Source organism: Lithobates pipiens, unplaced genomic scaffold (genome assembly GCF_037356315.1).
Source record: "Lithobates pipiens isolate NorthernLeopardFrog02 unplaced genomic scaffold, aLitPip1_a1.2 Scaffold_23, whole genome shotgun sequence".
In the NCBI taxonomy this organism is placed as follows: domain Eukaryota; kingdom Metazoa; phylum Chordata; class Amphibia; order Anura; family Ranidae; genus Lithobates; species Lithobates pipiens.
In genome coordinates this window covers 6,758,109-6,781,950 of record NW_027507785.1, presented here as the reverse complement: position 1 = coordinate 6,781,950, position 23,842 = coordinate 6,758,109, and the positions used below count along the sequence as shown (strand labels likewise).

At 46.8% G+C, this 23,842-nt stretch overlaps 1 protein-coding gene across 10 annotated transcripts in view; it reads right to left on the bottom strand.

The window, feature by feature from the left end:
• ARAP1 (ArfGAP with RhoGAP domain, ankyrin repeat and PH domain 1) overlaps positions 1-23,842 on the bottom strand; it is a 386,059-nt gene that overhangs the window by 321,989 nt on the left and 40,228 nt on the right. The window contains exon 1 of one of the 10 annotated variants that reach the window (XM_077451135.1): positions 1,010-1,136. The exons of the other annotated variants lie outside the window; for them this stretch is intronic. The gene's annotated coding sequence lies outside the window, so the exon portion shown is untranslated. Of the gene's footprint in view, positions 1-1,009; positions 1,137-23,842 lie in introns of those variants that run through there. 10 annotated transcript variants of the gene reach the window in all.

Genomic DNA, 23,842 nt, shown 5'->3' with positions numbered 1-23,842 from the left:
TTATATATGAATGATGGCTATTTACATGTAAACACAGGGTCTGCAGGTGAGTCATCTGTACACAACAAAAGGGCAGCTGCCCCTTTTGCCCTGCCTTAAAGACGGCCCTGCTTGTGTAGTACATCAAGTGATCATACTTGTGTAGAACATCGGGGGGGGGGGGGGGGGGGTTTGTACCAGAACATAAGAATCTTTATAGATGTTTCCATTTAGGTTACACATTTGAAAGATTTGAAAATTGAAGACCAAATCTTATCCCATGTTTGGACCGTTATAGATTTACCTAATAGGTGGGTCCATTTCCTCATGTAGTGGTGTGTGAAAGGGGTCGACTCATGGAGGATGCGGTGGATAGAAGATATTAAATGTAACTGGTGGGGCCCCCGAGCGCATAAATATTCCAAAGCCGTAGGTTTATGAAGGGGTTCGGGGGTGAGGACTTGGAGTGAAAGGGATGTCTAACCTGTAGGAAAAAATGGAAAAGGTGGGAGGGAATATCATATTTTTCACGTAGGGTATCGATAGAGTCGATTTTGTAATTTTTATAAATTGGGTTTCCCGCAATTCTGCTTTTAAAGGCCACTTGAACATTTCATACAACTAGCCTGTAGCTTCGTAAATACCATTGCTCAATTATTATTTTTTTTGCCATTTTGAGCTCAAAGGCAATCCGTCACTTAGCCACTGACAGCTGACACACCAGGAAGCCACACAAATTCTTTTTTTTTTTTTTAATGCTTCCTCTCTCTCTCTCTGGCGAGGTGAACCCGAAGTCCCGGAACTGCAGAATTTTAAAACACTTCAACCTCAAAGTTTAAAAAAAGCAACCTGCAGCCCCATCAATCTGTCGAGAAAACGTCAGGTCCCAGCATGCACAGCACAGCCTCCGTAGGGCAGATCAGGGCTTGCCACCAGGCAGAAGCTGGGTGGGGTGGGGGGGCAATATCACAAAGGAGATCAAAGACTTTGTTACCCCAACTGCCCTCCCCTCTTCAAATAGAAGCTTTACCTTGTTGGGAACCATCTAGGAAGCATATGTTGGAGCTTCGTCTCTCTTCCCCCATACACACCCGTGCTCGCTCTGCTCAATGCTCAAATGTGGCTACTTCCTCAATAATTCAACACTGAAGCAGCAGATGAGGAAGCAAAGAAAAACAAAACCATTTGTTACAAAAGGACTGAGCGAGCGATATGTTGGTTCGCTTCTCCATCTCAAGTACGCACTGTATCTGATGGACGCACCGCACGCATCGTGTTAAAGAGGACCTGTTCCGTTGTTGTTCACTCTGTCGCATGCAAGCTATGAAATCATCCAGTAGACTTCACCTTCATTGTCATCGCTTCTCCTGACTTCCAATGAATGCCCGGCGGTTCAGAGACATCTGGCTATACCTCCTAAAAAGCAGAATAAATAAATGAAAGTGAACCCATCGTTTCACATCATGTGCATGCGGGGCCCTTAGCAGTCGGTGGGGTTTAAAAAAGGTCAGGCCCTGCAACCAATGCTGATGAAGTAGTTCGCAGGTTAGACAACGCGATTTGGCTTTGTCCTCACTGTGAACAAAAGCCAAACTGCGGGTGCCGCTCAAGGCTCCGATGGGTTCTCTTCTATAATAAACCACTGTGAGTGCAGGTGGAGGACAGAGCTAATCTCAGCTCCATGGATAACACGGCAAAGAAAGAAGCGTCCTAAGCCGCACATCACTACAAAAAAAAACTGTATGTGGGAAGTGAATACAGCTCCAAGCAGGCCTCAACTGACGCATTTTGCCTTGCCCCCAGGGCTTCGTTTTAGGAAACCTATGATTAAGCCATGGGGCAAGGCATGTTGGGGGTGGCCTGGTTGGAGGGGGGGGGACTTAGAGGGGAAGCTCAGGGCATTGTGACCTGACCCCTGAGGACCTACCACCAGAGACCAGGCAGAAAGTTTCCTCTTTAGACAGACAGAATAAAGCCTGCCAAGGATACTGTGGTCTGCTTCATCCTAATCATCCAGAGAGATGTTTCCTGCTTCAACCTCCTCATCCAGAGATGGTGCAACCTGCTTCATCCTCCTCATCCAGAGATGAGATCACCTGCTTCTGCTTCACCCTCCTCATCCAGAGAGCTAATGTTTCCCTCTTCATCCTCCTCATCCAAAAATGGCGAGACCCGCTTTATCCTCCTCATTCAGAGAACTAGTGTTTCCTGCTTCAACCACCTCATCCAGACACGGTACGACCTGCTTCATCCACCTGATCCAAAGGAAGTGCGGTCCCCTTTATCCTCCTCCTCCAAAGAAAGTGCGGGATGCTTCATCCTTCTCATTCAGAGAGCTACTGTTTCCTGCTATATGCTCCTCCTCTTACAAAGATGGTGCAACCTGCTTCATCCTCCTTATTTAGAGATAGAGAGAAAGTGCGGTCTGCTTTATCCTCCTCATCCAGAGATAGTGTGACCTGCTTCATCCTCCTCATTCAGAGATGGTATGACCTGCTTCTGCTTCACACTCATCATCCAGAGAGCTAATGTTTCCCTCTTTATCCTCCTCATTCAGAGATGTAGTGTTTCCTGCTTCAACCACCTCATCCAGACATGGCGCGACCTTCTTTATCCACCTCATCCAGAGGAATTGCGGTCTGCTTGATCATCCTCATCCAGAGAAAGTCCAGCCTGCTTCATCCAGAGATAGTGTGGCCTGCTTCATCCTCTTCATCCAGAGATAGTGTGGCCTGCTTCATCCTACTAATCCAGAGAAAATGTGGCTTCTTCATCCTCATCATCCAGAGAAAGTGTGGCCTGCTTCATCCTCATCATCCAAAGATAGTGTGGCCTGCTTCATCCTCATCATCCAAAGATAGTGTGGCCTACTTCATCCTCTTCATCCAGAGATAGTGTGGCCTGCTTCATCCTACTAATCCAGAGAAAGTGTGGCTTCTTCATCCTCATCATCCAGAGATAGTTTGGCCTGCTTCATCCTCTTCATCCAGAGATAGTGTGGCCTGCTTCATCCTCATCATCCAAAGATAGTGTGGCCTGCTTCATCCTCTTCATCCAGAGATAGTGTGGCCTGCTTCATCCTCATCATCCAAAGATAGTGTGGCCTACTTCATCCTCATCATCAAGAGATAGTGTGGCCTGCTTCATCCTCTTCATCCAGAGATAGTGTGGCCTGCTTCATCCTCACCATCCAAAGATAGTGTGGCCTGCTTCATCCTCTTCATCCAGAGATAGTGTGGCCTGCTTCATCCTACTAATCCACAGAAAGTGTGGCTTCTTCATCCTCATCATCCAGAGATAGTGTGGCCTGCTTCATCCTCATCATCCAAAGATAGTGTGGCCTGCTTCATCCTCTTCATCCAGAGATAGTGTGGCCTGCTTCATCCTCATCATCCAAAGATAGTGTGGCCTGCTTCATCCTCTTCATCCAGAGATAGTGTGGCCTGCTTCATCCTCATCATCCAAAGATAGTGTGGCCTGCTTCATCCTCTTCATCCAGAGATAGTGTGGCCTGCTTCATCCTCTTCATCCAGAGGAAGTGGAATCTGCTTTATCCTCTTCATCTGGAGAAAGTGTGGCTTCTTCATCCTCATCATCCAGAGATAGTGTGGTCTACTTCATCCTCTTCATCCAGAGATAGTGTGGCCTACTTCATCCTCTTCATCCAGAGATAGTGTGGCCTGCTTCATCCTACTAATCCAGAGAAAGTGTGGCTTCTTCATCCTCATCATCCAGAGATAGTGTGGCCTGCTTCATCCTCATCATCCAGAGATAGTGTGGCCTACTTCATCCTCTTCATCCAGAGATAGTGTGGCCTGCTTCATCCTCATCATCCAAAGATAGTGTGGCCTGCTTCATCCTCATCATCCAAAGATAGTGTGGCCTGCTTCATCCTCTTCATCCAGAGATAGTGTGGCCTGCTTCATCCTCATCATCCAAAGATAGTGTGGCCTGCTTCATCCTCTTCATCCAGAGATAGTGTGGCCTGCTTCATCCTCTTCATCCAGAGGAAGTGGAATCTGCTTTATCCTCTTCATCTGGAGAAAGTGTGGCTTCTTCATCCTCATCATCCAGAGATAGTGTGGTCTACTTCATCCTCTTCATCCAGAGATAGTGTGGCCTACTTCATCCTCTTCATCCAGAGATAGTGTGGCCTGCTTCATCCTACTAATCCAGAGAAAGTGTGGCTTCTTCATCCTCATCATCCAGAGATAGTGTGGCCTGCTTCATCCTCATCATCCAAAGATAGTGTGGCCTACTTCATCCTCTTCATCCAGAGATAGTGTGGCCTGCTTCATCCTCTTCATCCAGAGATAGTGTGGCCTGCTTCATCCTCCTCATCCAAAGATAGTGTGGCCTGCTTCATCCTCTTCATCCAGAGGAAGTGGAATCTGCTTTATCCTCCTCATCTGGAGAAAGTGTGGCCTGCTTCATCCTCATCATCCAGAGATAATGTGGCCTGCTTCACCCTCATCATCCAGAGATAGTGTGGCCTGCTTCATCCTACTAATCCAGAGAAAGTTTGGTTTCTTCATCCTCATCATCCAAAGATAGTGTGGCCTGCTTCATCCTCATCATCCAAAGATAGTGTGGCCTGCTTCATCCTCTTCATCCAGAGATAGTGTGGCCTGCTTCATCCTCATCATCCAGAGATAGCGTGGCCTGCTTCATCCTCTTCATCCAGAGATAGTGTGGCCTACTTCATCCTCTTCATCCAGAGATAGTGTGGCCTGCTTCATCCTCTTCATCCAGAGATAGTGTGGCCTGCTTCATCCTCTTCATCCAAAGATAGTGTGGCCTGCTTCATCCTCTTCATCCAGAGATAGTGTGGCCTGCTTCATCCTCTTCATCCAAAGATAGTGTGGCCTGCTTCATCCTCATCATCCAGAGATAGTGTGGCCTGCTTCATCCTCATCATCCAGAGGAAGTGGAATCTGTTTTATCCTCCTCATCTGGAGAAAGTGTGGCTTCTTCATCCTCATCATCCAGAGATAATGTGGCCTGCTTCATCCTCATCATCCAGAGACATTATGACCTACCTCATCCTCCACATCCTGAGATAGTACGGCCCGCTTCATTCTCCTCATCGTCAAACAGTGTTGACTCCTTCATCCTCCTCATCATCACACAGTGTGGACTCTTCATTCTCCTCATCATCACACAGTGTGAACTCTTCATTCTCCTCATCATCACACAGTGTGGACTCTTCATTCTCCTCATCATCACACAGTGTGGACTCCTTCATCCTCATCATCCAGAGAGAGTATGACCTACATCATTCTCCTCATGCTGAGATAGTACGGCCCGCTTCATCCTCCGCATCCACAGATAGTATGCCTTGTTTAGCCAGCATGTAATTATTGTTTATTTGTCTAGTGTCTGCTACACCTCCGGGGTTTTTAAGTACTTTGTTTATCATCACTGTCACTTTTTATGTTTATACTTTTCTCTATGTGGTTACTCTTCATTCTTTGTATGAGCTAAATTACTTTACAGCCCTTTGTGGCTGTTCTGAATTCATTATCTCACTTCAGGATTTTAATTTGTATGTGCGCCAAGGGCAATAGATATCTCTTTCCACAGATGGTATTGGCTTGCTTCATCCTCCTCTGCCAGAGACAGAATAACCTGCTTCATCCAGAGATAATACGGCGTGCTCAATCCTCCTCATCCAGAAATACGTCTCTAGTCAATGGATAGGCTGCATTCTCAATGATGTCACCGCTCTCTAGTGAATGGATAGGCTGCATTCTCAATGATGTCACCACTCTCTAGTGAATGGATAGGCTGCATTCTCAATGATGTCACCGCTCTCTAGTGAATGGATAGGCTGAATTCTCTCAGTGATGTCACCGCTCTCTAGTGAATGGATAGGCTGAATTCTCTCAGTGATGTCACCGCTCTCTAGTGAATGGATAGGCTACACCCTCAGTGATGTCACCGCTCTCTAGTGAATGGATAGGCTGCATTCTCAGTGATGTCATCGCTCTCTAGAGAATGGATAGGCTGCATTCTCAGTGATGTCACTGCTCTCTTGAGAATGGATAGGCTGCATTCTCAGTGATGTCACCGCTCTCTAGTGAATGGATAGGCTGCATTCTGAGTGATGTCACCGCTCTCTAGTGAATGGATAGGCTGCACTCTCAGTGATGTCACCGCTTTCTAGTGAATGGATAGGCTGCACTCTCAGTGATGTCACCGCTTTCTAGTGAATGGATAGGCTGCACTCTCAGTGATGTCACCGGTCTCTAGTGAATGGATAGGCTGCATTCTCAGTGATGTCACCGCTCTCTAGTGAATGGATAGGCTGCACTCTAAGTGATGTCACCGCTCTCTAGTGAATGGATAGGCTGCATTCTCAGTGATGTCACCGCTCTCTAGTGAATGGATAGGCTGCACTCTCAGTGATGTCACCGCTCTCTAGTGAATGGATAGGCTGCACTCTCAGTGATGTCACCGCTTTCTAGTGAATGGATAGGCTGCACTCTCAGTGATGTCACCGCTCTCTAGTGAATGGATAGTCTGCATTCTCAGTGATGTCACCGCTCTCTAGTAAATGGATAGGCTGCACTCTCAGTGATGTCACCGCTCTCTAGTGAATGGATAGGCTGCACTCTAAGTGATGTCACCGCTCTCTAGTGAATGGATAGGCTGCATTCTCAGTGATGTCACCGCTCTCTAGTGAATGGATAGGTTGCACTCTCAGTGATGTCACCGCTCTCTAGTGAATGGATAGGCTGCACTCTCAGTGATGTCACCGCTTTCTAGTGAATGGATAGGCTGCACTCTCAGTGATGTCACCGCTCTCTAGTGAATGGATAGTCTGCATTCTCAGTGATGTCACCGCTCTCTAGTAAATGGATAGGCTGCACTCTCAGTGATGTCACCGCTCTCTAGTGAATGGATAGGCTGCATTCTCAGTGATGTCACCGCTCTCTAGTGAATGGATAGGCTGCACTCTCAGTGATGGCACCGCTCTCTAGTGAATGGATAGGCTGCACTCTCAGTGATGTCACCGCTCTCTAGTGAATGGATAGGCTGCATTCTGAGTGATGTCACCGCTCTCTAGTGAATGGATAGGCTGCACTCTCAGTGATGTCACCGCTCTCTAGTGAATGGATAGGCTGCATTCTCAGTGATGTCACCGCTCTCTAGTGAATGGATAGGCTGCATTCTCAGTGATGTCACCACTCTCTAGTGAATGGATAGGCTGCATTATCAGTGATGTTAGAGCTGTCAGCTTCAATGTTTTGTTCTATTTGTTTTTGGCACGTTCCCCTCTATCGTTCTGCATTTTGACACAAGTTGATTTGGTTCTACTGTAGCTCTTCCACTCCCAGCCCCAAAAATTTTATTATGTAGACCAACCAACAAGGGATCATGTGAGTTTTGATTTTGAATCTTTTTTTTTTTAACCTGCAAGAGAACCATCATCTGCATGGCAAAAACCTGGACGTAACTACATTGGATCCCACTTTTGCGTCTTCTTCCTATGTAGTTTGGCAGTAAGTCAGGTAGCCACCATATTCTCCCTATAGAGTGGGTCTCATTTGGGTCTAACACTTCCATAGAACATCTGGGATTGAAGTCGCCCGTCTCAGTATACACACACACTATGTCAGCTAATATAGTGGAGCACAATCTGATAATACCGCACTCCGTGCAGCTCAGTAGAGAGTTAATCAGAAGGACAGTCTCAGTGTGCCTGGCTAATAAAAGCCCATTATTTGCTCTGAGTAATCTGGTTTGGCAAGTGGCCCAAAGCGTTTACCAGACTAAATACAGCATTGTTCTCAAAATATACCCTGTTTGGGTCACACGCTGCTGGTAATGCCTAGAAACCGACAGTCCCTGTCTGCTTCTGTGTCCAAAATCTCAATTCTGCGAGACCATCCTTTGGGGGCCGAAGAGCCCTCCGTCATCCATCCATGACACCATTCTTCCGTGCCCCATTTACAAGTCCTGGGCAAATAAACAGCATTAGTTCATTCAAAAAATGTTCATTTAGGGGGCAGCTCAGGCAAGAGACACAGCAAAACCAGATGATTTTGTGGAACATATTTTTGAAAAGGACTTAAAAAAAATAAAAAACAAAAAAAACACCAAAAACATAAAAAGTACCCCTATTTGTATGTGGAATATAATGCTTATTTTGTCTATAGGGGTGCTGTCATAGAAAAAATACCTCAATCCAGGCCAATTGGGTCTGGCAGACTTCCCTATGCCAGTTCCGGTAGACGACCAATCCACCAAATCCACTGCTTTCCTCTGGCTGTATCACCGCCCCTCTGATAGTTACATAGTAGGTGAGGTTGAAAAAAGACACAAGTCCATCAAGTCCAACTTATGTGTGTGATTATATGTCAGTATTACATTGTATATCCCTGTATGTTGCGGTCGTTTAGATGCTTATCTAATAGTTTCTTGAAACTATTGATGCTCCCCGCTTAGACCACCGCCTGTGGAAGGGAATTCCACATCCTTGCGGCTCTTACAGTAAAGAACCCTCTACATCATTTAAGGTTAAGCCTCTTTTCTTCTCATTTTAATGAGTGGCCACGTGTCTTGTTAACCACTTCAGCCCCGGACCAATTAACAGCCTAAGGACCAGAGGTCTTTTTACAATTTCGCACTGCACTGTTTTAACTGGTAATTGCGCGGACATGCAATGTTGTACCCAAACGAAATTTGCGTCCTTTTCTTCCCACGAATAGAGCTTTCTTTTGATGCTATTTGATTGCCTCTGCGATTTTTATTTTTTGCAATATAAATGGAAAAAGACCGAAAATTTTGGGAAAAAAATGATATTTTCTACTTTTTGTTATAAGAAAAATCGAATAAACTCAATTGTAGTCATACATTTAGGGCAAAATTTATTCAGCCACATGTCTTTAGTAAAAAAAATGTCAATAAGCGTATATTTATTGGTTTGCGCAAAAGTTATAGCGTCTACAAACTAGAGTACATTTTCTGGAATTTACACAGCTTTTAATTTACGACTGCCTATCTCATTTCTTGAGGTGCTAAAATGGCAGGGCAGTACAAACCCCCCCCCCCCAAATAACCCCATTTTGGAAAGTAGACACCCCAAGGAAGTTGTGGAGAGGCATGTTGAGCCCATTGAATATTTTTTTTTTTTGTCCCAAGTGATTGAATAATGACACAAAAAAAAAATAAAAAAAAAGTTTACAAAAAGTTGTCACTAAATGATATATTGCTCACACATGCCATAGTTATATGTGGAATTGCACCCCAAAATATATATTTTGCTGCTTCTCCTGAGTACGGGGATACCACATATGTGGGACTTTTTGGGAGTCTAGCTGCGTACGGCACCCCGAAAACCAATCACTGCCTTCAGGGTTTCTAAGGGTGCAAATTTTTGATTTCACTCCTCACTACCTATCACAGTTTCGAAGGCCATAAAATGCCAAAATAGCACAACCCCTCCCCCCCAAATGACCCCATTTTGAAAAGTAGACACCCCAAGCTATTTACTGAGAGGCATGTTGAGTCCATGAAATATTTTATATTTTGCCACAAGTTGCAGGAATATTAAAATTTTTTTTTTTTTTGCACAAAGTTGTCACTAAATGATATATTGCTCACACATGCTATGGACATAAGTCAAATTACACCCCAAAATAAATTCTGCTGCTTCTCCCGAGTACGGGGATACCACATGTGGGGGACTTTTTGGGAGCCTAGCCACGTACGGGACCCCGAAAACCAAGCACTGCCTTCCGGATTTAAATATAAAATGCTACCAAAAAAAACTGTTAGCGATCGCAGGGATCAGGCCTGACTCTGCGATCGCTGCAGTTATGTGTTTAGTGTTTTGTAAGTGATGGTGATCGATCGATACTGCACTTGGGTGGGCTGGGCAGAGGGGCAAAACGCAGGTGCCAGCAGGTATCTGGGCTGATCCCGCTAACAATGCGTTTTTTTGGAACCCTAAACTGCTGGGGATGCTAGTATAGATCTGATCAGATCAGATATTGATCTGTTCAGATACCACTACGGGAGGTTTATGCTTTGCACGTGGGTGTTAGCGGTACTGGCACTAACCTAGCGCTGCCTGGGGCGACGCAGACCCTGACCCTAAAATTAATTGATATCACCCGCCGGGTGATCAGGGGGTTAAACCTTTATTGGGTAATAAATGGTGGGTGCCTTGATGCTATAAAAAGCAAACTAACCAGAGTCACCCGTAACACTTATACGGTGATCACTGGTGAAAGGGTTAACTAGGGGCAATCAGGGGGTTCAAATTTTTATTAGGTAGTATATGGGGGTCCCTGGCGCTATATAAAAACCTGACGGGGAACCTAAATAACTAACTGGCTAACCAGCGTCACCAGTGACACTTATACTGTGATCGCTGGTGAAAGGGTTAACTAGGGGCAATCAGGGGGTTAAAACCATTATTGGGTAGTATATCGGGGTACCTAGCGCTATAAAAACCTGGCGGTGAACCTAAAAAAATAACTAGCTACCTAGCGACATCAGTGACACTAATGCGGCGATCAGAAAAACGATCGCTTAGTGATACTGGCAAAAGGGGGTGAAAGGGTTAACTAGGGGCAATCAGGGGGTTAAAACCATTATTGGGTAGTATAAAGGGGTACCTAGCGCTATAAAAACCTGGCGGTGAACCTAAAAAAATAACTAGGTACCTAGCGACACTAGCGACACTAATGCAGCGATCAGAAAAATGATCGCTTAGTGACACTGGCAAAAGGGGGTGAAAGGGTTAACTAGGGGCAATCAGGGGGTTAAAACCATTATTGGGTAGTATATCAGGGTACCTAGCGCTATAAAAACCTGGCGGTGAACCTAAAAAAATAACTAGCTACCTAGCGACACTAGCGACACTAATGCAGCGTTTAGAAAAATGATCGCTTAGTGACACTGGCAAAAGGGGGTGAAGGGGTTAACTCTAGGGGCAATCAGGGGGTTAAATCTTTATTTGGGGGTGGTAGGGGGCTACCCTGGACCTAACACTAACTGCCCTGACAGTTTTTACTTTTACAACTGACACTGAATGCAGTGATCAGTAAATAAATGATCACTGCAATCATTGACACTGTGACTGGGGGGGGGGGGATCGGGGGGCGATCGGGGGGGTGATCGGGGGGGGGGGGGGGGGTTTGTGTACCTATGTGTTAGAGTAGTGTTTGGTGCACTTACTTTTAGTCTTCTCCTCGTAGTCCGGTCAAAAAGACCGCCTTGAGGAGAATGACATCACTTCCTCCCTGCCTGTGTATACAATACACAGTGGGAGGAAGCTTCTCATTCGCCAAGAGCGATCGAGAGGGGGTGGCCAGAAACCAACGGCCATCCCCTCATCCCGGATCGCTCCTGAAGCGAACCGGACCGCCGTATCCAGCGGGATGGGGTCCGATCGGACCCCCCACGCGCTGGAAGACAAGCACGTACATGTACGTGCTTGTGCCTGTACGTGCCATTGCAATGACGTACATTGGCAATACGGCGGTCCTTAAGTGGTTAAACTCCCTTCCGTGAAAAAGTTTTCTCCCTATGGTGGGGTTACCAGTACGGTATTTATAATTTGAAATCATATCCCCTCTCAAGCGTCTCTTCTCCAGAGAGAATAAGTTCAGAGCTCGCAACCTTTCCTCATAACTAATATCCTCCAGACCCTTTATTAGCTTTGTTGTCCTTCTTTGTAGTCGCTCCATTCCCAGTACATCCTTCCTGAGGACTGGTGCCCAGAACTGGACAGTATACTCCAGGTGCGGCCGGACCAGAGTCTTGTAGAGCGGGAGAATTATCGTTTTATCTCTGGAGTTGATCCCCTTTTTAATGCCAATATTCTGTTTGATTTCTTAGCATCAGCTTGGCATTGTATGCCATTGCTGAGCCTATCATCTACTAGGACCCCCAGGTCCTTTTCCTTCCTAGATTCCCCCAGAGGTTCTCCCCCCAGTCTATAGATTGCATTCATATTTTTGCCACCCAAATGCATTATTTTACATTTTTCTACACTGAACGTCATTTGCCATGTAGTTGCCCACCCCATTAATTTATTCAGATCTTTTTGCAAGCTTTCCACATCCTGCGGAGAAGTTATTACCCTGCTTAGCTTAGTATCGCCTGCAAATACAGAGATTGAACTGTTTAGCCCACCCTCCAGGTCCTTTATGAACAAATTAAACAGGATTGGTCCCAGCACAGAACCCTGTGGGACCCCCACTACCCACCCCTGACCATTCTCCCCATTTATCACCACCCTCTGAACTCGCCCTTGTAGCCAGTTTTCAATCCATGTACTCACCCTATGGTCCATGCCAATGGACCTTACTTTGTACAGTAAACGTTTATGGGGAACTGAGTCAAATGCTTTTGCAAAATCCAGATACACCACATCTACGGGCCTTCCTTTATCTAGATGGCAACTCACCTCCTCCTAGAAGGTTAGTAGTTTGGTTTGACAAGAACAATTCTTCATGAATCCATGCTGATTACTGCTAATGATACCGTTCTCATTACTAAAATCTTGTATATAGTCCCTTATCATCCCCTCCAAGAGCTTGCATACTATTGCTGTTAGGCCAACTGGTCTGTAATTCCAAGGGATGTATTTTGGGCCCTTATACATATGTATATTGGTGCTACATTGGCTTTTCTCCAATCGGCTGGTACCATTTCAGTCAGTAGACTGTCAGTAAAAATTAGGAACAATGGTCTGATAGTTACATAGTAGGTGAGGTTGAAAAAAGACACAAGGTCATCATAATGTCAAGGGTCAGGCTTGGAGACCAGTATCTATAGCAGTAGAGAGGATCCTATCGACCAGCAGGATAGGTACACAAGCAGGTCACCCTGTCAGATGACGCAAGCTCACCCGAGGTGCAAGGTCTAAGCAGTTATCGGTATTCACCAGAGCTCCTGATGGTGGGGATGGGCTTTGCCGCGTGTTAGTACCAGGTCGCGGTCCTCAGTATCTCCCCACTGGGAGGTGAGCAAACCGGGGTCCAGTAGCAGATATAGCAGGTAGGGATCAAGCAAAAGGGTAGTTAGTAAACAAGCCTAAGGTCGTTAACAAGTGGTTGCAGGTTGGAATCAAGCAGAAGCTTACTTGAGGAACAAGCCAAAGGTCGGTAACAAGTGGTTGCAGGTTGGAATCAAGCAGAAGCTTACTTGAGGAACAAGCCAAAGGTCGGTAACAAGTGGTTGCAGGTTGGAATCAAGCAGAAGCTTACTTGAGGAACAAGCCAAAGGTCGGTAACAAGTGGTTGCAGGTTGGAATCAAGCAGAAGCTTACTTGAGGAACAAGCCAAAGGTCGGTAACAAGTGGTTGCAGGTTGGGATCAAGCAGAACATATGGACGGCAGCAGGAGTGACCAAATCGAGATATTGGCTGGAGTGAGAACAATAATTTGGCAAACAGGAAGTGCAGAGACAGAGGCTTAAATCAGAAAGTTCAGGGAGGAGCAAAGGGTTCGAAGTTCAAGAGAAATTAGGTTCAAGGCAGAACCATTTAAGGATTTTCTGAGGGAGCTATCCAGCAAGCAGCTCAGCAAGAAGAGACATTGGCAGACACAGAAGGGATACAGGTTCAGACCCAGGTCCTGACACATATACAATTCAGGCACACAGGTCACTGGCAGATGTTTTTTTTTTTTGAGTCAGGCTAGAATTGGTCTTTCCCATAAGATTTCACATAAATTTGGAAGGTGTTTCCCATTTAGAAGAGATACCCTAAACCAGGGGTCTCCACACTTTTCAAACAAAGGGCCAGTTTATTGTCCTTCAGACTTGAGGAGAGCCGGATTGTGGCCAGCAGATGCAGAAAATATCATGGGCCTGGCATGAGTAAGAATAAATATGGCCTTAGGGTTGGTAGTCAATAGGAGTAGTAGTACTGTCCCTATTAGTGGGAGGGATAGTATCCCCTCATTGGTATCAGTAGAATAAATAGTGCCTCATTGTTGGTGTCAGTGGAAGGAATAGTGCCCCAAGGGCCACATAAATGCTAGCAAAGGCCTACATCTGGCACTTGGGCCGCAGTTTGGACACCCCTGCCCTAAACAATGCCTAAAATTGAGGATTTTCCCATCACTTTCTGTCTTGGTGACAATGGTCAAAAGGACAATTAGAGAGCATGTATATCTCCCCTGCAGGAGCACAGACAGCAAGAAGAACCCAAAAGTGGGTAAAGTTTGGGTAGACCAGGGGTCGACAAATTAATATGGAATTCAGGAGCCAGTTTGTCCAATCCAGGAGCTCTGCTCTGTTGAGAATAACTAGAGGACACCTCAAAAGTTAGGCAACAGATGTAATTTTTAAGGAGCATAGGTTACCTGGCTCCTGGTATTTGTTCAACCCTGATTTAGACGGTATGTCCATGCTGTAACACCACTCAGTAATGGTATCCGGTAGATAATTTGAGGTTTTCAACATCTTGTATGCTTTGACACAAATCTGGAACTAAGACCTGTATTGTGCAGCCTCCGGAGCTAACACCTTGGACATGAGTGACTTTAAAACAGTCACCTGGCTTATGACTGCCAACAGGAAACTAGGCCGTCTATCTCCATATACAGATTGATTTGCTATGATCCATTGTTTATCCAAAGGTCTTAAGGCCATTCTTGATGGTTCATATGCCAGCTTTCAAGAAACAAAGGACACCTTTTAGCATGAACTATGTAGGTAAAAGATTCACCCCTCTCATGCACCCTACAAAGACCACAAAGTATTAATACATAAAAATTGAATTTGTTAATGTAGCGGATGACATTTGGGATCAAATGTCACACGCATTGTAAATTTAGTTTTTGGTCTCAGGACAATAAAGGTTCTGAGGGTTAATTATTGTAGGTGGGCCTAACACCAGTCTGGCCAGGCTGTGTTTAGAAGTTCTGCCTGGTCATGTGGGCGGTGAGGTGCACATGACAGGCCAGAACCAGGTCTGGTTGGATGTTTGGGTATGGCCCTCTTGGAGCCAATCAGCGGGAGTGCCGGGGCCCGCTGAGGAGTCTGGGAGGGGGTACTTAAACAGGTGTGGGTCACGTGTTCGGGGTTCCAGAGTTGTTCATGAGACCCTTGTGGTCTGTTTGGTTCCAGGACCGGGGTGGCCCCATGAGGGGTCCTGGTTCTGGGGTGTTTGACACCCCGCAACATGTTCCTGTCAGTGGCGCCTGATAGACCCGTCTGGTCTGGGGTAGGGATCCGTCTGTTCCCGAGTCTCGGAGCCGGCTGTTCGGAGGCGCAGTAACTGAGGGAGGATTCAAGGTGTCCGGGTGCGCTCTCGGCTTGGAGAGGCACCGCAGCTCGTGGAAGTGATCTGGGGAGGACTCTTTGGAGGAGGGCCGGCAAGTGGCATCCTGAGAAGTGCCTGGTTACTGAGTTGGGAAGGACATTGACAAATTCACACTTTTTCAGTACCATACGGGAAGCGGGAAACGTTCCAGGTACAGTTGGAAAAAGGTTCCGGTATCCCCTTAGTTGATTGTTCAAGTTTTGAGTCAACGTGCTGACTGCCACGATCTCTGGCTAGAGATCTGTTCAGCCTTGAAGTACCCAGCTGCGAGTGGCTACTCTCTGGGTGAAAAAATAGAGACTTTGCTAAACCTGCAGTTCAAGGTGCCTGAGTTCTTCACCCCGTGCCCTCTGTTCCCTAAGAGACTGTGTTTGTGAAAGTTCTACTGCAAAATAAACCTTTTTGAAAGGACTTCATCTGTGTCAGTGTACAAGTCGTTGGGTATCAACCCTGGGAACCCCTAGACGAGGAGGAGCAGGGCAGGAGAAGGTAACCGGTAAGCCCATTAAGTCAAGGCCGCTCCGGCAACGGGTTATGGCCGCTCCATTAAAGTGCTTTTTTAACCGGTTTCCGACCAGCGCACGCCGATGTACATCGGCTGAATGGCACGGGCAGGCATATTGGCGTACAGGTACGTCCAATCTTCAATGCCGCCCTGCCATTGCGAGCGCGCCGCCGGTGGCGCCCTCTCGTGCCGGTCGGGACCCCCGTGAGTCCGGTCGCGGGTCCCGCAGACTCGATCGCCGCGGGCATACCCGCGATCGTCTCACGGGACGGCTGAATGGAGGAAATGCCGTGTAAACAGCATTTCTCCATTCTGCCTAGCAACTAGTGACGCTGATCTCTGCTCCATGTGATTGGAGCAGAGATCAGTGTTCACTAAATGAAAGCCCAACCCCCCCCCCACAGTTAGCAACACACCCCTAGGAACACTTAACCCCTACACTGCCACCCACTGGTTAACCCCTTCACTGCCAGTGTCATTTACACAGGAATCACTGCAGTTTGTAAAGCAGCGATTACTGTAGAAATGACAATGGTCCCAAAAATGTGTCAAAAATGTCCGATGTGTCCGCCACAATGTCACAGTCACAATAAAAATCGCTGATCGCCGCCATTATTAGTAAAAAAAAATAATAATAAAAAATTATTAATAAAAATGCCATAAAACTATCCCTATTTTGTAAACGCTATAACTTTTGCGCATTTTACCAAAAATATGTAGAAGAATACATATCGGCCTAAACTGAGGGAAAAAAATGTTTTTTTATATATTTTTGGGGGATATTTATTATAACAAAAAGTAAAAAATAACGCGTTTTTTTCAAAATTGTCGCTCTATTTTTGTTTATAGCGCAAAAAATGAAAACCGCAGAGGTGATCAAATACCACCAAAAGAGGGGCGTGGTTTAGCTATGCAGCAGTGAAGACGTGTCGTCTCTGAGCTCCGGCCCTGGCCCCGCTAATACCGCACCTTGACTCCGCATGAACCCCTCTGCACGCTCGGGAACGATGGGCAGGAAAACCGGCAAGTCCCTGCCGAAAAAGGGAGCTCCCGATGGATCGATTAAACGCTTTTTAGCGGATCCGGATGAGGCGGGCGACATGGATGGCCTAGGCCGCTCTCCCCTGAACTCGAGCGGGCTTGCTGGCCCCGCCCACCGCATCAGGCCTGATCACAGAACTCAATCCCCGGCCTCGTCGGCGGGATCTGCGGATGAGGAACGTGAACCGAGACGTTCGGAGGTAGCAGCACTGGTGAGCGGTCTCCCCACCAAGTCGGAGCTGGCCTCCATGCTCCTGGGACTCGAAAAGTCTATTAAGCGGGAAGTGTCCGCTGTCCGTTCGGACCTGGCGCAAGTGTTGGACCGCGTGGAGGAGACGGAGCTACGCTTGGACAAGCACGCAACCGCCATTAGAGCTTTACAGGCGACCACCCGTTCCCTGGCTATAGCCCACCGATCGGCCCTTTACAAGATCGAGGACCAGGAAAATCGGAACCGCCGGAACAACATTCGTATCCGGGGGTTGCCGGAGGCGACCGGTGATGAGGACCTTCTCCCTACGGTCCGGGGTATTTTCAACGGCCTCCTAGGGAATGCGGCAGATCATCCCTTAAAAATTGACCGCGTGCATAGGGCCCTTAGGCCACGCAACATGGATGTGGACAATCCGCGGGATGTGATCTGCAGGGTTCATTACTTTGAGGAAAAGGATCGCATTATGCAGAAGCTTAAGGGGACGCAGGTGCTGGACTTTGACGGTGCTTCGCTTTCTTTCTTCCCCGATCTGGCCAGGGAGACGCTGGAACGCCGCAGGGCCCTGCGGCCCCTAACTGAACTGCTGCGCTCGGCCTCCATCAATTACCGATGGGGCTTCCCGGCTGCCCTAATTGCTCACAGAGATGGGAAATCGGTGATTCTGCGGTTCCCGGAGGACCTTGAGAAATTTTGTGCTGAGCTTAACATCTCTCTGCCTGAGCTCCCGGGCTGGCAGGAAGGCATCCCGCCTCTGGAGAACATACCTGAGGCGACATGGCAAAAGGTGTCTCGCAAGCAACGTGCTCCTTCCTTCGGCTTGCCGGCTAGTCAGCCGTAGTGTGCATGCTGGCTACTACCTCTAAAACAGATGTTTGGTCCTATCGACCGGTAGTACCTGGTTCCGCTAGTGCATTTTTAATGCCTTACCGTGCCTACATTCCTTTTTCGTGCTGGTTGTTCTTTTTTTCTTTTTCTTTTTTTTTTTTTCTTTTTTCGGGTTCTATTTTTTGGTTCAAAAAACTTTTTGTTTTTAGCACTTACGCCCTTTCTTGATACGTCGCACGCTGTGTGCTCAGAAGGGGGGCCCGGTGCTGCCCGGGATTCTTGGAACTTGTGCCTATTAGACCTATGACTGGTGACTGCTTACTTACTTCCTCCCCTACATCAAAGGGTATATGTGCATGTAGGACGCTTGTCTCTCTCATTGCCAATTTTGCCCCTGGTTTTTTTTTTTTTTTTTTATGTTTAGTTATTAGGGGGGGTTCCTTTACTTTTGTGTTTCCTTAAGCAAGGTGTTTATGTATTTAAATGCGATTATATGTTTGTTATGTGGGGGTGGGGGTCGGGGCTACGGCATGTCGTGCCTGTTATGGGTGGCAGTGGACTGCTGCTGGCTGGCCCCTCCTTGTACCTGGAGAGGGGGCGTCGGATGGATCCTTACCTCCGGACCACTGCCGGGTTCTCGGCGGGGGTTGGGGGGGTGGGGGTTTGTCCGATTGCTCCCGCGCTTCAGTGCAGGCGGCTGCGAGCTTATGTTACCCTCGGACTGATTGGGGCTTCGGCCCCCGGTGCCGGGGAGATGGTGGCTATTGTTATTGCTGACCTGTTCTCTCTATTTTTTCCTTTCTCTATTTCTTCTCTCCCGCTTTTTTCTCACCCTCTCTCTTTCCCCCTCTGGTTCCCCACCCTTCTGCTTCTGGTCCTGTCTCATGATTGCAGTGTATTTGTTCTAGACTCTAGCGGTAACCTATGGCCACGTTAGAATTGTTATCATTTAATGTGCGGGGACTACACGCCCCAGGTAAACGCCATAATTTATACCGGGAACTGAATCGCCTGCGGGGGGATGTGGTTTTCCTGCAGGAAACCCATCTTACTCACACCTCGTCGGTGAAGTTGTTCTCGCCGAAATACCCCACTTGGTATTATAGCTTATCTGATGTGCACAAAGCAAAAGGTGTGGCCATAGGGTTCCGCAGGGGTACTCCTTTTCATTTTATTGACATGTTATGTGACCCACTCGGACGCTTTCTGTTCCTTAAGGGTAGCCTAGGGGGACTGCAGTGTACGCTGGCGACCCTCTATGCACCGAACCGCGACCAGGCCACCTTTATAGCCGCGACGCTGAGAAGGCTGAGGGACTTTGCTAGCGGATGCGTTGTCCTAGCCGGGGACTTTAACACTCCGTTGGAACCTGTGCTTGATACCTCTCTGGGGAGGTCCTCGGTATCATATAAAAGCCTGGCGTTTATACGTAAATGCCTCTTTGATGCTCAGTTAATTGAGGTTTGGAGGACAATGCATCCGAGGGCGAGGGACTACTCATATTTCTCGAGTGTTCACCAATCTTACTCTAGGATTGACTATTTCTTCCTTGACCATCACCATCTCTCTCTACTGGCAAATTCCAGTATCGCATCTTCGCCCCTGTCTGACCATGCTCCTATTTTACTGACCCTTAATGTCTCTTCGCTGCCCCGTAAAGCTACCAACTGGAGGTTGAATGAGAACCTGATTAGTGAGGAGGCAGACATCACATCTATGCGAGATGAACTTACACAATATTTTCTTGATAATGCCCAACCGGATATTTCCCCGGGAACACTTTGGGAAGCCCATAAGGCACACATTAGGGGTAAGTTTATGGAGTTAGGGGCTAGGAGGAAGAGGGAAGCGGTATTGCGACAGACTAAACTACTGTCGGATATTGCTTCTCTTGAATCCCAACATAAGGCCAGCCTGGCGCAAGCTACACTTCACTTACTAACGGAGAAGAGGGAGGAATTGAAAGTTTTATTCCATGAGCAATGGAAGAGAAAAGCCCGTAGAGTGTCCCAAATTTATCATGAGTGGGGTAATAAGCCGGGGAGGCTATTGGCGCGTTCCCTACGTCTGCTTCAGACTAGGACGTATATTGAAAAAATTAAAACACCTTCTGATACACTTATGTATGAGACCTCCGGGATTGCCAGGGAATTCCAGGAATTTTATCAAGATCTATACCGAGTACCCTCAGCGGTGCCGGATGTGGAGGCTAAAAGGTCTTTAATCCGGGAGTATTTACAGCAGGCGAATTTGCCCAGGCTGGACCAGGCGGTCCTTGACTCGTTAGATGGGGAACTCTCGGTCCAGGAGTTCAGTGAGGCACTGAGAGCTATGTCGATTGGCAAGGCCCCTGGTCCGGATGGCTTTACGGCCTTGTATTATAAAACCTTTGCAGGGACCTTGCTGCCTCGCCTTGCCTCCTACGCGAACACGATGTCGAGGGGGGGGTCTTTCCGTCCTGAAACTGTGCATGCGCATATCTCTGTGCTTCCTAAGCCGGGGAAGGATCCTAGCCTATGCGGTAGCTATCGCCCTATATCCCTCCTGAACTTAGATGCTAAATTATACGCTAAAGTTCTTGCGAATCGGTTACTCCCCCTCCTCCCGCGCTGGGTTTCTAACGCGCAGACTGGGTTTATTCCGGGTAGGGAGGCACGTGACAATGCCCTTCGCACTTTCTCATTGATGGACTATGTGCAGAAGACCTCCCAGTCCACCCTGTTACTTTCCACGGATGCTGAAAAAGCGTTTGACAGGGTGGACTGGGAGTATATACCCTATCTCATCTGGGAATCGGGCGGACTTTCTTGTCCCATATCGCGGCTTTATATCAGTCCCCAACGGCTCAAATCCGGGTTAATGGCTCCTTAAGCGACTCGTTTACGTTGTATAATGGTACGCGTCAGGGGTGCCCCCTCTCCCCGTTACTCTTCGCCATCTCTTTAGAACCCTTCCTCTCCACAATTAAAAATAACCCGAACATTCATGGGATCACTGTTGCAGCTACCGAACACAAATATGCGGCCTATGCCGACGACATCCTGTTTTATGTCCAACAACCCATGATTACCCTTCCCAATTTGATGTCTGCCTTCTCACAATTCGGCCTTATATCCAATTTTAAAATCAACATGTCCAAATCGGAAATTTTAAATGTCACCGTCCCGGTGGAGGAGGTTCGTCGTCTCCAAGCTTCCTTCCCATTTACCTGGCAGGCCCACAAAATGAAGTACTTAGGTATTTATCTAACCTCCAAGCCCCAAGCCCTCTTTAGTGCTAACTACATTCCCCTCATTAATGCCATTAGATCTGATCTACGTCGCTGGTCACAGGTTGCTCATTCTTGGCTAGGTAAGATTGGAGTGATTAAAATGAATGTCCTGCCCAGGGTGTTGTTCCTCTTCCAGATGGTCCCTATGGGAATCCCGGCGAGCTTTTTTGTGCTCCTGGATTCTCTGATTGGTCAATACGTGTGGAGCAGAAGGCGTCCGAGGTTGTCCAGAGCCCTTTTATATAGGCCCAAGCGGCTGGGGGGTTTGGCTCTGCCGAATATTAAATTGTATTATATGGCTACTGTCTTAAGCAGGATTTCTGATTGGAAATTTCATAAAAACTCAAAACTGTGGGTTGCTCTCGACCAGGCACTCAGCGGCACGGACTTATACACTCTAGTTTGGATTCCCCAGAAATATAGGTCTGTGGCTCCCAATACCTCCACTCTGACCCTCTCTACTCTCCGGAACTGGGACTTGCTCTGTAAAAAACACGGATGGCTCTATAACTCCCCCATCATGCCCTTGACTGGCCATAACTATTTCCCTCCGGGAAATATTGATCCTAGAATCTATTCCTGGCAGCTGGCGGAGTCACCCCTTTTGCACCATGTTGCCAACCATGCGGGTATTTTACCCTTGCCGCAACTGCTACCCACTGCACGGGCGACTCTTATGGATCAATGGACTTACAGACAACTAGTGGATTTCGTTCATTCCCTCCCGAAACCTCTTCGCTCTCTTTCGGACTTAACTCCCATTGAATCTGCCTTCCTAGAAGACCAACCGGTGGAGCGACCCTTGTCCTTTTTTTACCACACCTTACAGCTTTTGTCGACTTCTGGTATCCCCACCTTTTTGGCCAATTGGGAGCAAGATTTGCACAGCACGATCTCGGAGGAACAAAAACTCACTATCTTGTCCATGGCCCATTTGTCTTCTGCGGCTTCAAGGTCTGCAGAAATGAACTATAAGTTGTTAACGAGATGGCATTATACCCCGGTTGTCCTGCACAAACTCTTTCCGCAAACGTCACATCTCTGTTGGAGAGGTTGTGGGGAAGGTGCCTCTCACGCCCATATCTGGTGGTTCTGTCCCCTGATCAGACCGTATTGGGTAACAGTTTTGCATTGGATGAAGGTTATTTTAGGGTATGAGGTTCCAAATGATCCTTGGGTAGTACTATTTCACTGCACAGGCTCCCCGGGAGGGTCCTATAAGAAGTCTATGACCCCCCACTTGCTTAACGCTGCGAAAGCGCTTATTCCGCGTCAGTGGAAGCAATCCACGATCCCGTCCCTACGCCAATGGCTGCTGGAGGTGGATCGTACGTATCATCTGGAAGATCTTACCTACTCCCTCCGCGGAAAAGCAGACTTGGGGAAACGGATTTGGGCCTGCTGGGTAGCCTTTAAGTACACATCAGATTATGCGCAAATAATGGCGCAACCTGGGTGATCTCTTGGGTTTTTGATGTAATTCTTTCTTCCTTAATTTATTTTATTTCATTTTAATTATTTTTTTTTTTTTTTTTGTGTGTGTATGGTATTTATATTATGGTTCGAGACAGGACCGGGTAGCTCCCCTCTTCTTCTCTCCCCCCCCCTTTTTGTCACCCCCCCCCTTTTTTTCCTCTATTGTTCTTTCTTCATCCCCCTTCTCGTCCCTCTCTTTGTCTATACTCTCTCTTTGTCTTCTTTTCTTTCTTTTGTCTTTTTCTTTTTCCTCAGTGACTTGGTTCAAATCACGTTGGTTGGTCCACCAAGGGTTGCAGGATTGTAAAACTACTTCCCGAATTCTTGGGTCGGAGAGCGCTTCTGTTATGTATTCTGGGTGTGCTTCGATAGTACTCAGAAGCCCCTTAGTTGAAGTGTGTGGTTAGCGAGTTATAGTTATATGTTCCGGCATATGTTTCTTTTGTAACCCTGATGTTACTCACTTTGTATGGTATGTGGCTAACTTGACACTGTATGTCACTGTTTTCTTATGCTTTATGCTTTAATAAACACAAATTAAACAAAAAATACCACCAAAAGAAAGCTCTATTTGTGGGGAAAAAAAGGACGTCAATTTTGTTTGAGAGCCACGTCGCACGACCGCGCAATTGTCAGTTAAAGCGACGCAGTGCCGAATCGCAAAAAGTGGTCTGGTCTTTGACAAGCAAAATGGTCCGGTCTGTAAGTGGTTAACCACTGCTTTTCGTTTATATGGACTTTTTTTGATTTCAATAAACACATTAATTTATATTTCAATGTTTTTATTGGAAAAGAAACAAAGTCTGGTAGGAACAGACGTATTATTGGAACAAAGCCAATTCTCAGGTTGTCAACATAGTGATACATGAGCACAAAAGATAAATGTCACCCAACATTACATCAGAGAAGCATGATTTAAGCAAAAAAAAAATACAAAAATAAAAATAAAAAAAATAATCTCAGGTTAACCTCAGAGGGTTGAATGTACTAGCCATCATCATCATCAAAAAAACAAGACAAAACAATCATCATGAAAAAAAAAAAAGAAAAAAGAAAAAAAAAAAAAACGGAAACAAAAAACATAACATAATCCTAAGTAGTAATGGAACCGAACAATTATTTCTCATTGGTAATCGGGAATATTACTATGTATGATGGATGATGGAGAGCAGGGACAAGGGCATGGCATAGGGAAAAGGGGAAGGGGGGAGGAAAGTAATGATGGGTAAGGAACCACGATGA